General features: G+C 43.6%; 1 protein-coding gene across 2 annotated transcripts in view; it reads right to left on the reverse strand.

Annotated features, from left to right (window-relative positions):
• LOC135524028 (zinc finger protein aebp2-like) overlaps window positions 1-13,372 on the reverse strand; it is a 56,648-nt gene that overhangs the window by 16,460 nt on the left and 26,816 nt on the right. The window lies entirely within an intron of this gene.

Consider the following 13,372-nt stretch of genomic DNA (forward strand, 5'->3'; position numbering starts at 1 on the left):
TAAAGGAATTCTTATCACATAGCTCCCATTCCACGGTGCTAGAAACAGACGCAGGAATCTAGAGAGACAGTGAGCAGTTAGCCTCATAAAAAACTCTGATGTTTGTGGAGAATCTCAGTCCTGTAGAGTAGATACTTCAAATGGGTTTGTGGGTTCAAATCCCACACGTATCACACACACATCCTGTCCTGGGGTTGGGACATTTGAATTTGGAAAATATAAATTGACTCATTCATCATGTTTCAGCCTACTGAACTCAGAAATCTATAGCTTGGAACGAGGTCTCTGAATTGTCTTGCCATCTCTGTCTGGTTTGGCATGACAATGACCAAAAAAAGTTGGCAAGATGCCACAAACAGATCTAAGACCAGGTTAAGAAATCCACCGTCCCACCAAAAATACAGTCAATCATACGATTTGTTTGAACATTTGGCACACTTTTTTTTGTAAAAACACAAGATCAAAAGGACTCAAGTTTCCAGTAACAGTTCTGAAATTTGGAATTCACTCACCCAAACATTGTCAGTGGGGAGTAGGCCGGAGAGGGAGAGTAGAAGAACTAGAATGCTCAAAAATAGTTGCAGATATAAACTCTTGTGTCAAAGTGTTTTATTTTTTTATTTGGTTAAGTCTTTTTATAGTGTTGCTCATACAGTATGTGAAGAACTTGTCCTAGTCACGAGAATATTTTAAATAATTCTCCCCAGTCCAGGGAATGGCTGAGTCATTCATGCGAACTGGTTGCAGGACAGGAGGAGGGAGAGAGATATAGAGAAAAAGAGAGGGAGTAGAGGGGGAGAGAAAAGAGAGGCCCAGAGAGAGAGAGTGAGGGGGAAGAGTAAAGAGCGAAGGAAAGGGACCTAGAATCTCTCTCCACACTCCTGTCTTCACATCTCTGCCCACCACAGAGTACCTTATCTTAGTTTCTCAATGTTTCCTTTTAACAACCATGTCCACCTCTTCCTACTTTTTTTCTCTTCCTGCAACTCTCCCTCTCTCCGCCTCCCCACCTGGCTCTAACTTTCCCTCTCTTTCACAACGTCCTGTACACTTGTCTCCATCCCCCTCTCTAGCCTTGAGTGCCCAGACGAGACTCAGCAGCTCTCTCTCTCTCTGTGTAATTCTGCATAAACTGAAGCCTTAGCTCTCAGGAGGCCACAAGCCAACCTGAAGTCCAACTGTTTGCCTGTACAAAACTAAAAGTGGCTATCTTTTTCATGGTCCTTTGAACTGGATAGGGACATTGCCTCCTCATTTACTTCTGTCAGGCTGCAGACTATCAAGCTCCTTCTAGAACGAACTGGAACGCTCCATTCATTTGGCTAAGCCTTCTATGTCTGGGTTGGAGTTTCGGACAGGGATAACCAGTTTGAGGAATGCCCTGTTTGCTCAAGGATGGCTGCGGTGAGGGATAGAGGCACACAGAGAGACACACTAGACACCACAGCCTGGCAGAGCACCATGCCAGGAAGTTCTGGAATTGGTTTGAGACGGTAATGAATGAGGATCAGGCTGGAAGATTGCTGGGAGACTGCTGGGAGACTGCTGCAGTGGGAACAGGGTGGCAGGAACCAAAGTGGCACACTGACACCAACTAGGGTTGTGCAGTATCCAGATTTTCATAACATCATACCATCCTTCTCTCATCCCGGGATTTACGGTATTACCATTTTAGTATACAAGGCACAAAAAAGCCTATTGGGCGTCTATTACCAGAATGCTAAGAAAATTAGTGTAACAGTATAACTTTAGACCGTCCCCTCGCCAATACCCGGGCGCGAACCAGGGACCCTCTGCACACAACAACAGTCACCCACAAAGCATCTTTACCCATCGCTCCACAAAAGCCGCGGCCCTTGCAGAGCAAGGGGAACCACTACTTCAAGGTCTCAGAGCAAGTGACGTCATCGATTGAAACACTATTTAGCGCGCACCACCGCTAACTAAGCTAGCGTTTCACATCCGTTACATTAGCACAAGTAATAACAATTTCCATGGAGGCTGCGAGCTAAATATGCTAACGACTGCAAAAATAATAAATTGCAAAAACAGGCAGTCCAGCTCATAAAGTTATATGGTTTTCATTGCAAGTTAAAGCGTACTGTTAGCTAGCTAGTGAACGTTAGCTTGCTGGCTCGCTAGCTAAGGTTACATGTATAATATGTGTACCGTAATTTCCGGACTATAAGCCGCTACTTTATTCCCACGCTTTGAACCTTGCGGTTTATACAATGACGCGGCTAATTTATGGATTTTTCCCGCTTTCACAAGATTCATGCCGCCAAAAAACTGAGCACCGTCACATAATGTGACCTAAATCGAGCGCGCTCAAACTTTCTGATTACATTCTGATTACGGTAGTAATTTTGTCACCCTTATCATGGCAAAGACACGGAGAAATGCATATGATGCAGCTTTCAAGTTGAAGGCGATCGATCTGGCTGTTGGAAAAGGAAATAGAGCTGCTGCACGGGAGCTTGGCCTTAATGAGTCGATGATAAGACGTTGGAAACAGCAGCGTGAGGAACTGACTCAGTGCAAAAAGACAACAAAAGCTTTCAGAGGGAAGAAAAGCAGATGGCTCAAAGTATTTGTAGCCACTCAACATCAGTGTAAATCGTGCATTTAAGGTGGCGCTCCTTGTTCAGTGGGAGGCTTGGATGACAAGTGGGGAGAAATCCTTCACTAAAACGGGCCGCATGCGAAGAGCAACTTATGGTCAAGTCTGCCAGTGGGTCCTGACAGCGTGGAGCATTGTCAAAAAATCCACTATCATCAACGGGTTTTGAAAGGCTGGACTGCTGCGTGTTGAAGGGGCAGCATGAGCTCAGCGGGGTATTTGCCTCCGGATGAAAGTGACGAGAGCGACAATAAAAACGATCCAACATCGGATGTAGCAATTCTGAGGCTATTCAACTCCGACACCGAAGGAGATGACTTCAGTGGTTTCAGTGCACAGGAGGAGGAAGATAGTGACCAATGACTTTCTTGGTAGGCTACTGTTTAATTTTTGCTACAAGCTGTGTTTCGTAAAAGCCTATTTTTGTTTCGTTTCGTTTAAAGGCTGTGTAAAGTTCATTTGTTTCAATGTACCGGTAGGCACCTGCAGCTTATAGACATGTGCGGCTTATTTATGTACAAAATACATATTTTTTAATAATTCAGTGGATGCGGTTTATATTCAGGTGCACTTAATAGTCCAGCAATTACGGTAGTAATATTATTTGAATCAGAAATCCATTTGCATTGCTAGTTATAGCGTAATGTTATCTATCTAGCTAACATTGAACCTAGTGGTTAGCTTTAGCTACCTGCAGATTCATACTACAGCTATGACAATCAGTTTGGGTTGGTGGTAGTAGAATGAGTTGGGAATATGCCAGTTTATTGTTTAGCTAGCTACATGTCTAAACAAAAGACTCCACTTCTTCCGATGATTACATGACCCATCAAGTTAGCCAGGTTTGGCTGGGGGTGAGTACGGCCATCTATTGTATTTTACACGTGTAAATGTCTAGACAATAGTGACCCATTCACTTAGCTAGATGTGGCATGGGGTGGTTACAGCATTGCTTTCACATGACCAATCAGTTTAGACAAGTGTGTCTGGGAAAGCATCATAAAATAATTATAACATATTTTTATCTGGACACTTTCTGTTTTTGATATTGCTACTATGCAAATATGCAAGTAACCATTTTAAAGTACCGTTCACACCTTCCGTACCCTGTGCATGTGACAAATAAAGGGCCTTATTTCTATTACAGCATATTCTATGACCGTCAATCATGTTCCATTCACCCCGTTTAATGTAACTTTGATAGGTTTAGGCTACTACAGTTGAGGACGGAAGTTTACATACAATTAGGTTGAAGTTATTAAAACTCGTTTTTCAACCACTCCACAAATTTCTTGTTAACAAACTATAGTTTTGGCAAGTCGGTTAGAACATCTACTTTGCTCATGACAAGTAATTTTTCCAACAATTGTTTACAGACAGAATATTTCACTGTCTCACAATTCCAGTGGGTCAGAAGTTCACATACACTAAGTTGACTGTTTCTTTAAACAGATTTTAAAATTCCAGAAAATTATGTCATGGCTTTAGAAGCTTCTGATAGGCTAATTGACATCATTTGAGTCAATTGGAGGTGTACCTGTGGATGTATTTCAGGCCTACTTTCAAACTCAGTGCCTCTTTGCTTGACAACATGGGGAAATCAAAAGAAATCAGAAAAAATGTAGACCACCACAAGTCTGGTTCATCCTTGGGAGCAATTTCCAAAACGCCTGAATGTACCACGTTCATATGTACAAACAATAGTGCACAAGTATAAACACCATGGGACTACGCAGCCATCCTACTGCTCAGGAAGGAGACATGTTCTGTCTCCTAGAGATGAACGTACTTTGGTGGGAAAAGTGCAATTCAATTCCAGAACAACAGCAAAGGACCTTGTGAAGATGCTGGAGGAAACAGGTACAAAAGTATCTATATCCACAGTAAAATGAGTCCTAAATCGATAAAACCCGAAAGGCCCTCAGCAAGGAAGAAGCAACTGCTCCAAAACCACCATAAAAAAGCAAGACTACAGTTTGCAACTGCACATGGGGACAAAGATCATACTTTTTGGAGAAACATCCTCTGGTCTGATGAAACTGTGAACTGTTTGGCCATAATGACCATCGTTATATTTGTAGTAAAAAGGGGGAGGCTTGCAAGCCGAAGAACACCATCCCAACCGTGAAGCACGGGGGTGACAGCATCATGTTGTGGGGGTGCTTTGCTGCAAGAGGGATTGGTGCACTTCACAAAATAGATGGCATCATGAGGCAAGAAAATGATGTGGATATATTGAAGCAACATCAAGACATATGTCAGGAAGTTGAAGTTTGGTTGAAAATGGGTCTTCCAAATGGACAATGACCCCAAGCATACTTTCAAAGTTGTGGCAAAATGGCTAAAGGACAACAAAGTCAAGGTATTGGAGTGGCTATCACAAAGCCCTGACCAAAATCCTATAGAACATTTGTGGGCAGCGTGTGGGAGCAAGGTCTACAAACCTGACTCAGTTACACCTGTTGTCAGGAGGAATGGGATAAAATTCACCCAACTTATTGTGGGATGGTTGTGGAAGGCTACCCGAAATGTTTGACCCAAGTTAAAAACAAAAATGTAAAGGCAATGCTACCAAGTACTAATTGAGTGTATGTAAAGTTCTGACCCACTGGGAATGTAATGAAAGAAATAAAAGCTGAAATAAATAACTCTACAATTATTCTGACATTTCACATTCTTAAAATAAAGTGGTGATCCTAACTGACCTAAGACAGGGAATTTGAGTTTAAATGTATTTGGCTCAGGTGTATGTAAACTTCTAACTTCAACTGTATATGATACTCCCTGTACCCATCATGAGGTTGCTACAACCTAGCCTATGAATGAAAGTTTAGAACGTAGCACGTGCACAGGTCAAAATAATTTTGAGTAATCACTGACAGACAGTGACACATTCAATACTGCCCTGCACACTCTTGCCTACATCTAGCTAATCATCAGTCCAAAAGTTACAAATGAGAGTTTCTATTAGACAAATTCAGGAATGTTTATCCCAGTTTCATTCCGTTTGCTTCAGTTTAAGAAACAGAATCGGCGCAATGAATACACCCGATCACACACAAACACAGTTCACTTTCATTCCAGACACATACTAAAGATTTCTTGTATATATGCCGGGTTCAAACAACTGGGAACTCTGAAAAATATGAGGTCAAATCATGACGTCAGTGATCTTCAGGTCGGAAAGTCGGAGCTCTAGAAACAAGCCCATGTTCACGAGTAGCAATTCTGAGTTGGATGACCATTCCAATCGATTTTCCCCAGTCGGAGATCGTTTTCTTTCTGAGTTCCCAGCTGTTTTGAACGCACTGTAGCTGGAAGTCAGAGATTTTCAAGTTCCGAGTTGTTTTGAACACGACAAGATAATATCATCTCACATCTATCTATGCGCACTCTTCCTCTCACCTTTTCCATTTGTTTGTGGACTTCAGTGCACAACACATCAGCTATCTGTGACCAGACAGCTAAACCTTCATATCATGGTCGTTAACCGCTGCACAAATCAAATCGTATTTGTCACATGCGCCAAATACAACAGGTAGACCTTATAGTGAAATGCTTACTTACAAGCCCTTAACCAACAATATAGTTAAGAAAATAAGAGATAAGAATAACAAATAGAGAGCACCAGTAAATAACAATAGCGGGGCTATATACAGGGGTACTGGAAAAGAGTCAATGTGTCAATGTGTGACGGCACCGGTGCCGAGGTAATTGAGGTAATATGCACATGTAGGTAGAGTTATTACAGTGGATATGAATAAATAATAACAGAGAATAGTAGCAGCATGGGGGGGCGGGGCAATGCAAATAGTCTGGGTAGCCAATTGATTGGCTGTTCAGGAGTCTAATGGCTTGGGAGTAGAAGCTGTTCAGAAGCCTTTTGGACCTAGACTTGGTGCTCCGGGACCGCTTGCCGTGCGGTAGCAGAAAGAAGTGACTATGGTGGCTGGAGTCTTTGACAATTTTTAGAGCCTTCCTCTGACACCGCCTGGTATGGAAGTCCTGGATGGCAGAAAGCTTGGAACTAGTGATGTACTGGGCCGTACGCACTACCCGCTGTACTGACTTGCGGCCAGAGGCCGAGCAGTTGCCATACCTGGCAGTGATGCAGCCCGTCATGATGCTCTCGATGGTGCAGCAGTAAAACCTTTTGAGCATCTGAGGACCCATGCCAAATATTTTTAGTCTCCTGAGGGGGAATAGGTTGTCATGCCCACCTCATGACTGTCTTGGTGTGTTTGGACCATGTCATACCCCTCTTCAAAGGGGGGACACTCTTGACCAAACTGCTACAGACCTATATCTATCCTACCATGCCTTTCTAAGGTCTTCGAAAGCCAAGTCAACAAACAGATTACCGACCATTTCGAATCTCACCATACCTTCGCTGCTATGCAATCTGGTTTCAGAGCTGGTCACGGGTGCACCTCAGCCACGCTCAAGGTCCTAAACGATATCTTAACCGCCATCGATAAGAAACATTACTGTGCAGCCGTATTCATTGATCTGGCCAAGGCTTTCGACTCTGTCAATCACAACATTCTTATTGGCAGACTCGACAGCCTTGGTTTCTCAAATGATTGCCTTGCCTGGTTTACTAACTATTTCTCTGATAGAGTTCAGTGTGTCAAATCGGAGGGTCTGCTGTCCGGACCTCTGGCAGTCTCTAAGGGGGTGCCATAGGGTTCAATTCTTGGACCGACTCTCTTCTCTGTATACATCAATGAGGTCGCTCTTGCTGCTGGTGAGTCTCTGATCCACCTCTACGCAGGCGACACCATTCTGTATACTTCTGGCCCTTCTTTGGACACTGTGTTAATAACCCTCCAGGCAAGCTTCAATGCCATTACAACACTCCTTCCGTGGCCTCCAATTGCTCTTAAATACAAGTAAAACTAAATGCATGCTCTTCAACCAATCGCTACCTGCACCTACCCGCCTGTCCAACATCACTACTCTGGACGGCTCTGACTTAGAATACGTGGACAACTACAAATACTTAGGTGTCTGGTTAGACTGTAAACTCTCCTTCCAGACCCATATCAAACATCTCCAATCCAAAGTTAAATCTAGAATTGGCTTCCTATTTCGCAACAAAGTATCCTTCACTCATGCTGCCAAACATACCCTTGTAAAACTGACCATCCTACCAATCCTCGACGTTGGCGATGTCATTTACAAAATAGCCTCCAATACCCTACTCAACAAATTGGATGCAGTCTATCACAGTGCAATCCGTTTTGTCACCAACGCCCCATATACTACCCACCATTGCGACCTGTACGCTCCCGTTGGCTGGCCCTCGCTTCATACTCGTCGCCAAACCCACTGGCTCAATGTCATCTACAAGACCCTGCTAGGTAAAGTCCCGCCTTATCTCAGCTCGCTGGTCACCATAGCATCTCCCACCTGTAGCACACGCTCCAGCAGGTATATCTCTCTGGTCACCCCCAAAACCAATTCTTTCTTTGGCCGCCTCTCCTTCCAGTTCTCTGCTGCCAATGACTGGAACGAACTACAAGAATCTCTGAAACTGGAAACACTTATCTCCCTCACTAGCTTTAAGCACCAACTGTCAGAGCAGCTCACAGATTACTGCACCTGTACATAGCCCACCTATTATTTAGCCCAAACAACTACCTCTTTCCCTACTGTCTTTAATTTATTTATTTTGCTTTTTTGCACCCCATTCTTTTTATTTCTACTTTGCACATTCTTCCATTGCAAATCTACCATTCCAGTGTTTTACTTGCTATATTGTATTTACTTTGCCACCATGGCCTTTTTTTGCCTTTACCTCCCTTATCTCACCTCATTTGCTCACATCGTATAAAGACTTGTTTATACTGTAGTATTGACTGTATGTTTGTTTTACTCCATGTGTAACTCTGTCATTGTATGTGTCAAACTGCTTTGCTTTATCTTGGCCAGGTCGCAATTGTAAATGAGAACTTGTTCTCAACTTGCCTACCTGGTTAAATAATGGTGAAATAAAAAATGTTAGTTTGTTAATGATGTGGACGCCAAGGAACTTGAAGCTCTCAAGTTCCTTGGCGATGACGTGACAGCCTACATCATTCTCACGTCATCATCAACATAGCTACTACCAACAACTAACGTATTAGTAAACGCGCTACAATCATGCAGTACATTGTAGTCAGCAGCAATCAGTTTAGCGGTTACACCCGTGAGCCCCGGGGTCAATAAATTCATAACATCAAAAGCTTACCTTGACATTGAAGAGTTCCGGTATTGGCTACCAATAGCTAGCAAGCTAACATACCTCTGTTTGAGTAGGCTGAACTAACTGGCTGCATTTGACTAGCTAAGTAGGTGAAAGTGAAAAAAACACTATGAAATGTTGCGCTCTCTTCCTTAATTTTGGAAGAAATTAATTTATTCAAAACTGTCTATCTCTGAGTCAACTACTCAATGCATTTTATGCACTGCAGTGCTAGCCAGCTTATACTTTCAGTACTACACTGCTCAAAAAAATAAAGGGAACACTAAAATAACACATCCTAGATCTGAATGAATGAAATATTCTTATTAAATACTTTTTTTCTTTACATAGTCGAATGTGCTGACAACAAAATCACACAAAAATTATCAATGGAAATCAAATTTATCAACCCATGGAGGTCTGGATTTGGAGTCACACTCAAAATTAAAGTGGAAAACCACACTACAGGCTGATCCAACTTTGATGTAATGTCCTTAAAACAAGTCCATTTGAGGGTCATTAGTGTGTGTGGCCTCCACGTGCCTGTATGACCTCCCTACAACGCCTGGGCATGCTCCAGATGAGGTGGCGGATGGTCTCCTGAGGGATCTCCTCCCAGACCTGGACTAAAGCATCCGCCAACTCCTGGACAGTCTGTGGTGCAACGTGGCGTTGGTGGATGGAGCGAGACATGATGTCCCAGACGTGCTCAATTGGATTCAGGTCTGGGGAACGGGCGGGGCAGTCCATAACATCAATGCCTTCCTCTTGCAGGAACTGCTGACACACTCCAGCCACATGAGGTCTAGCATTGTCTTGCATTAGGAGGAACCCAGGGCCAACTGCACCAGCAGATGGTCCCACAAGGGGTCTGAGGATCTCATCTCGGTACCTAATGGCAGTCAGGCTACCTCTGGCGAGCACATGGAGGGCTACGCACAGGGCTGTGGTTTCTGCCCACCAAAGAAATGCCACCCCACACCATGACTGACCCACCGCCAAACCGGTCATGCTGGAAGATGTTGCAAGCAGCAGAACGTTCTCCACGGCATCTCCAGACTCTGTCACGTGCTCAGTGTGAACCTGCTTTCATCTGTGAAGAGCACAGGGCACCAGTGGCGAATTTGCCAATCTTGGTGTTCTCTGGCAAATGCCAAACGTCCTGCACGGTGTTGGGCTGTAAGCACAACCCCCACCTGTGGATGTTGGGCTCTCATACCACCCTCATGGAGTCTGTTTCTGACCGTTTGAGCAGACACATGCACATTTGTGGCCTGCTGGAGGTTCCTACTTGCACAAAGGCTGAGGTAGCGGTCCTGCTGCTGGGTTGTTGTCCTCCTACGGCCTCCTCCAAGTCTCCTGATGTACTGGCCTGTCTCCTGGTAGCGACTCCATGCTCTGGACACTACGCTGACAGACACAGCAAACCTTCTTGCCACAGCTCGCATTGATGTGCCATCCACTTACCTGAGCCACTTGTGTGGGTTGTAGACTCAGTCTCATGCTACCACTAGAGTGAAAACACCACCAGCATTCAAAAGTGAACAAAACTTCAGCCAGGAAGCTTAGGAACTGAGAAGTGGTCTGTGGTCACCCCCTGCAGAACCACTCCTTTATTGGGGGTGTCTTGCTAATTACTTTTCTGCTCTTTTGCTCACCAATATCTCTACCTGTACATGACCATCTGATCATTTATCACCCCAGTGTTAATCTGCAAAATTGTAATTATTAGCCTACCTCCTCATGCCTTTTGCACACAATGTATATAGACTCCCCTTTTTTTCTACTGTGTTATTGACTTGTTTATTGTTTACTCCATGTGTAACTCTGTGTTGTCTGTTCACACTGCTATGCTTTATCTTGGCCAGGTCGCAGTTGCAAATGAGAACTTGTTCTCAACTAGCCTACCTGGTTAAATAAAGGTGAAATAAAAAATCAAAAAATAATAATTGCCTATAATTTCCACAGAAGTGTGATTGACTTGGAGATACATTGTGTTGATAAAGTGTTCCCTTTATTTTTTAAGCAGTGTATATTAAGTATCTGATCCTTTGCTTGGGTGGACAACATGTCAGTTCATGCTGCAAGAGCTCTGACAGGTAGCAGGACGTCCTCCGGAAGTTGTCATTATTACTGTGTAAGTCTATGGAAGGGGGTGAGAACCTTGAGCCTCCTAGGTTTTGTATGAAGTCAATGTACCCAGAGGCGGACAGATGCTAGCCTACACCATGATGCTACCCTACAGAGTGCTGTTGAAGCTACTGTAGACCTTCATTGCAAAACAGTGTTATAATCAATTATTTGATGACGTGAATATACAGTCGTTCCTCCTTAGAGGACTTAGAGGTACCAAGCGTCACAGCTTCATTGCTCCAGACCACCACAAGGGAGCGTTATAGCAGTCATTATGCAATTGGATCACAAGATTTTTATATGACCAATCAGATTGAGTGGTTCCAATGACAAATTTAACGCGGAAAGATGGCTGACAAAACATTACGGGAAAGCAAATGTATGTAGTTATAACGTCATAACGAGTCAAGCAAAAAATGTACAATTGAGAGGAATATGTTGGTTAATGTAGAGACAAACGATTGTGCATATTTTTGTCATTAAGTTAATTTAAGGAAATATCTATTTAACAAGTTTTTTTTCAGCCATACTCAAAATCAAATCAAATGTATTTGTCACATACACATGGTTAGCAGATGTTGTTGTCCGGCACCGACAGATGTACCCACAGCAACTATTAAAACCTTCTCCAACCAGAAACCATGGATTGATGGCAGTATTCGTGCAAAGCTGAAAGCACGAACCACTGCTTTTAAATCAGGGCAAGGCGACCAGAAACATGACCGAATACAAACAGTGTAGCAATTCCCTCTGAAAGGCAATCAAACAAGCTATGCGTCAGTATAGAGACAAAGTAGAGTCACAATTCAACGGCTCAGACACGCAAGGTATGTGGCAGGGTCTACAGTCAATCATGGACTACAAAAAAATAAATAATGGACTCACTTTCAGGACAATGCAGTGCCAACGACATGGTCCGCTAACAAAACCTGCAGACTCTTCTTCACTGCAGCCAACGTGAGTAGAGCATTTAAATGTGTTAACCCTCGCAAGGCTGCCAGCCCAGACGGCATCCCTAGCCGCGTCCTCAGAGCATGCGCAGACCTGCTGGCTGGTGTGTTTACGTACATATTCAATCAATCCTTATCCCAGGCTGCTGTTCCCACGTGCTTCAAGAGGGACACCATTGTTCCAGTTCCCAAGAAAGCTAAGGTAACTGAGCTAAATGACTATCGACCCATAGCATTCTCCTCCGTCAGGAGGGATTGATGTATAATGACTAATTGAATTGAGAATGTTGTAGTATGTAGTATATAAAACTGAAGTGCATTAGGAGTAGTGACTAGTGTGTTATGGGTTTGATGGACTGATATATGTGCAAATGTATCTGTAGTAGGAGGTGTTTGAGACAGAATATTTACACAGGGCTGTTAAGTGGGATTGAACGTGACTGCAGTAAAGATCTGTGGGGGCTCATAAATTAAGGTTGTGGTGATATAGAAGTGTCATTCCCAGAGACTGTATATTGTTACAGGAGATAGCTCATAGGAGAGGGAGGACAGCCAACTGTGCACAATATAGGGAGTTAATGAAGTTAAATTGAAAATTACACATACCCAGAGCATGGTGAGAGTAAAAGAGATAGTGGTGACATTTCAGACACTATGGCAAACTTTCAAGAAACCTGTGGCTCAGACTTTTGTTAAGTTGGATATTCTTGACACACTTGACAGATTACATGCAGGAATTATTCTTACGGCAGCTGCATTAGGGGCCGTAATTGAGGCATAGGCATGGGCCATGTTAGTAGTAGCAGGGGTTATTTTAGTAGCATTGTTGGGATATCAGTTTATGAAGACCTCTGCCACATGGCTTGGTAACTGGGACACTGATGGAAGTACAGGGGGGGCTGTTATTTAAATATCACAAATTAGTGATCTTGCCATTGGAGGAGAGTCTATGTTGTCAGGAAATGACCCATGTGTTGCAGTGTGTATGTCCTCAGTTGAAAGCAGCACATAAGGAGCCAGAGATAACCAAGGGCATGGGCTGAATTCTGGAGATTGAGTGTACATCAAGATACACCAGGTGGGGGTGTTGGGACATCGTTGTTCTGGTCCACACACAGTACTCCTTACAGCACCTGCAGCGGTGGAGATCGTCATGTCTCTCCTCGGTGGGTGCATAGTTCTCCCGAGAAGAAAGGTCCAGCTGCATAATGGGTGAGCTTGAAGACATGACAGAGGAAGCGGCACCAAAGAGAGAGACTAGATTCCACTGTAGACATGCAGATGGGTTGGGTCTGGGAGCTACTTTAACATCATAGTTGGGTTAGCTGCTTTATTGGTTAATGCATCATATGAAAGAGGATAGATGTAGAGGTAATTGCATTCTAAATAATATTTTGAAGGCATTTATGTGAAAGCATATGCAGTGCTGAGTTACCTCAAGAG

This window comes from Oncorhynchus masou, chromosome 31 (assembly GCF_036934945.1).
Source record: "Oncorhynchus masou masou isolate Uvic2021 chromosome 31, UVic_Omas_1.1, whole genome shotgun sequence".
Taxonomy (NCBI): domain Eukaryota; kingdom Metazoa; phylum Chordata; class Actinopteri; order Salmoniformes; family Salmonidae; genus Oncorhynchus; species Oncorhynchus masou.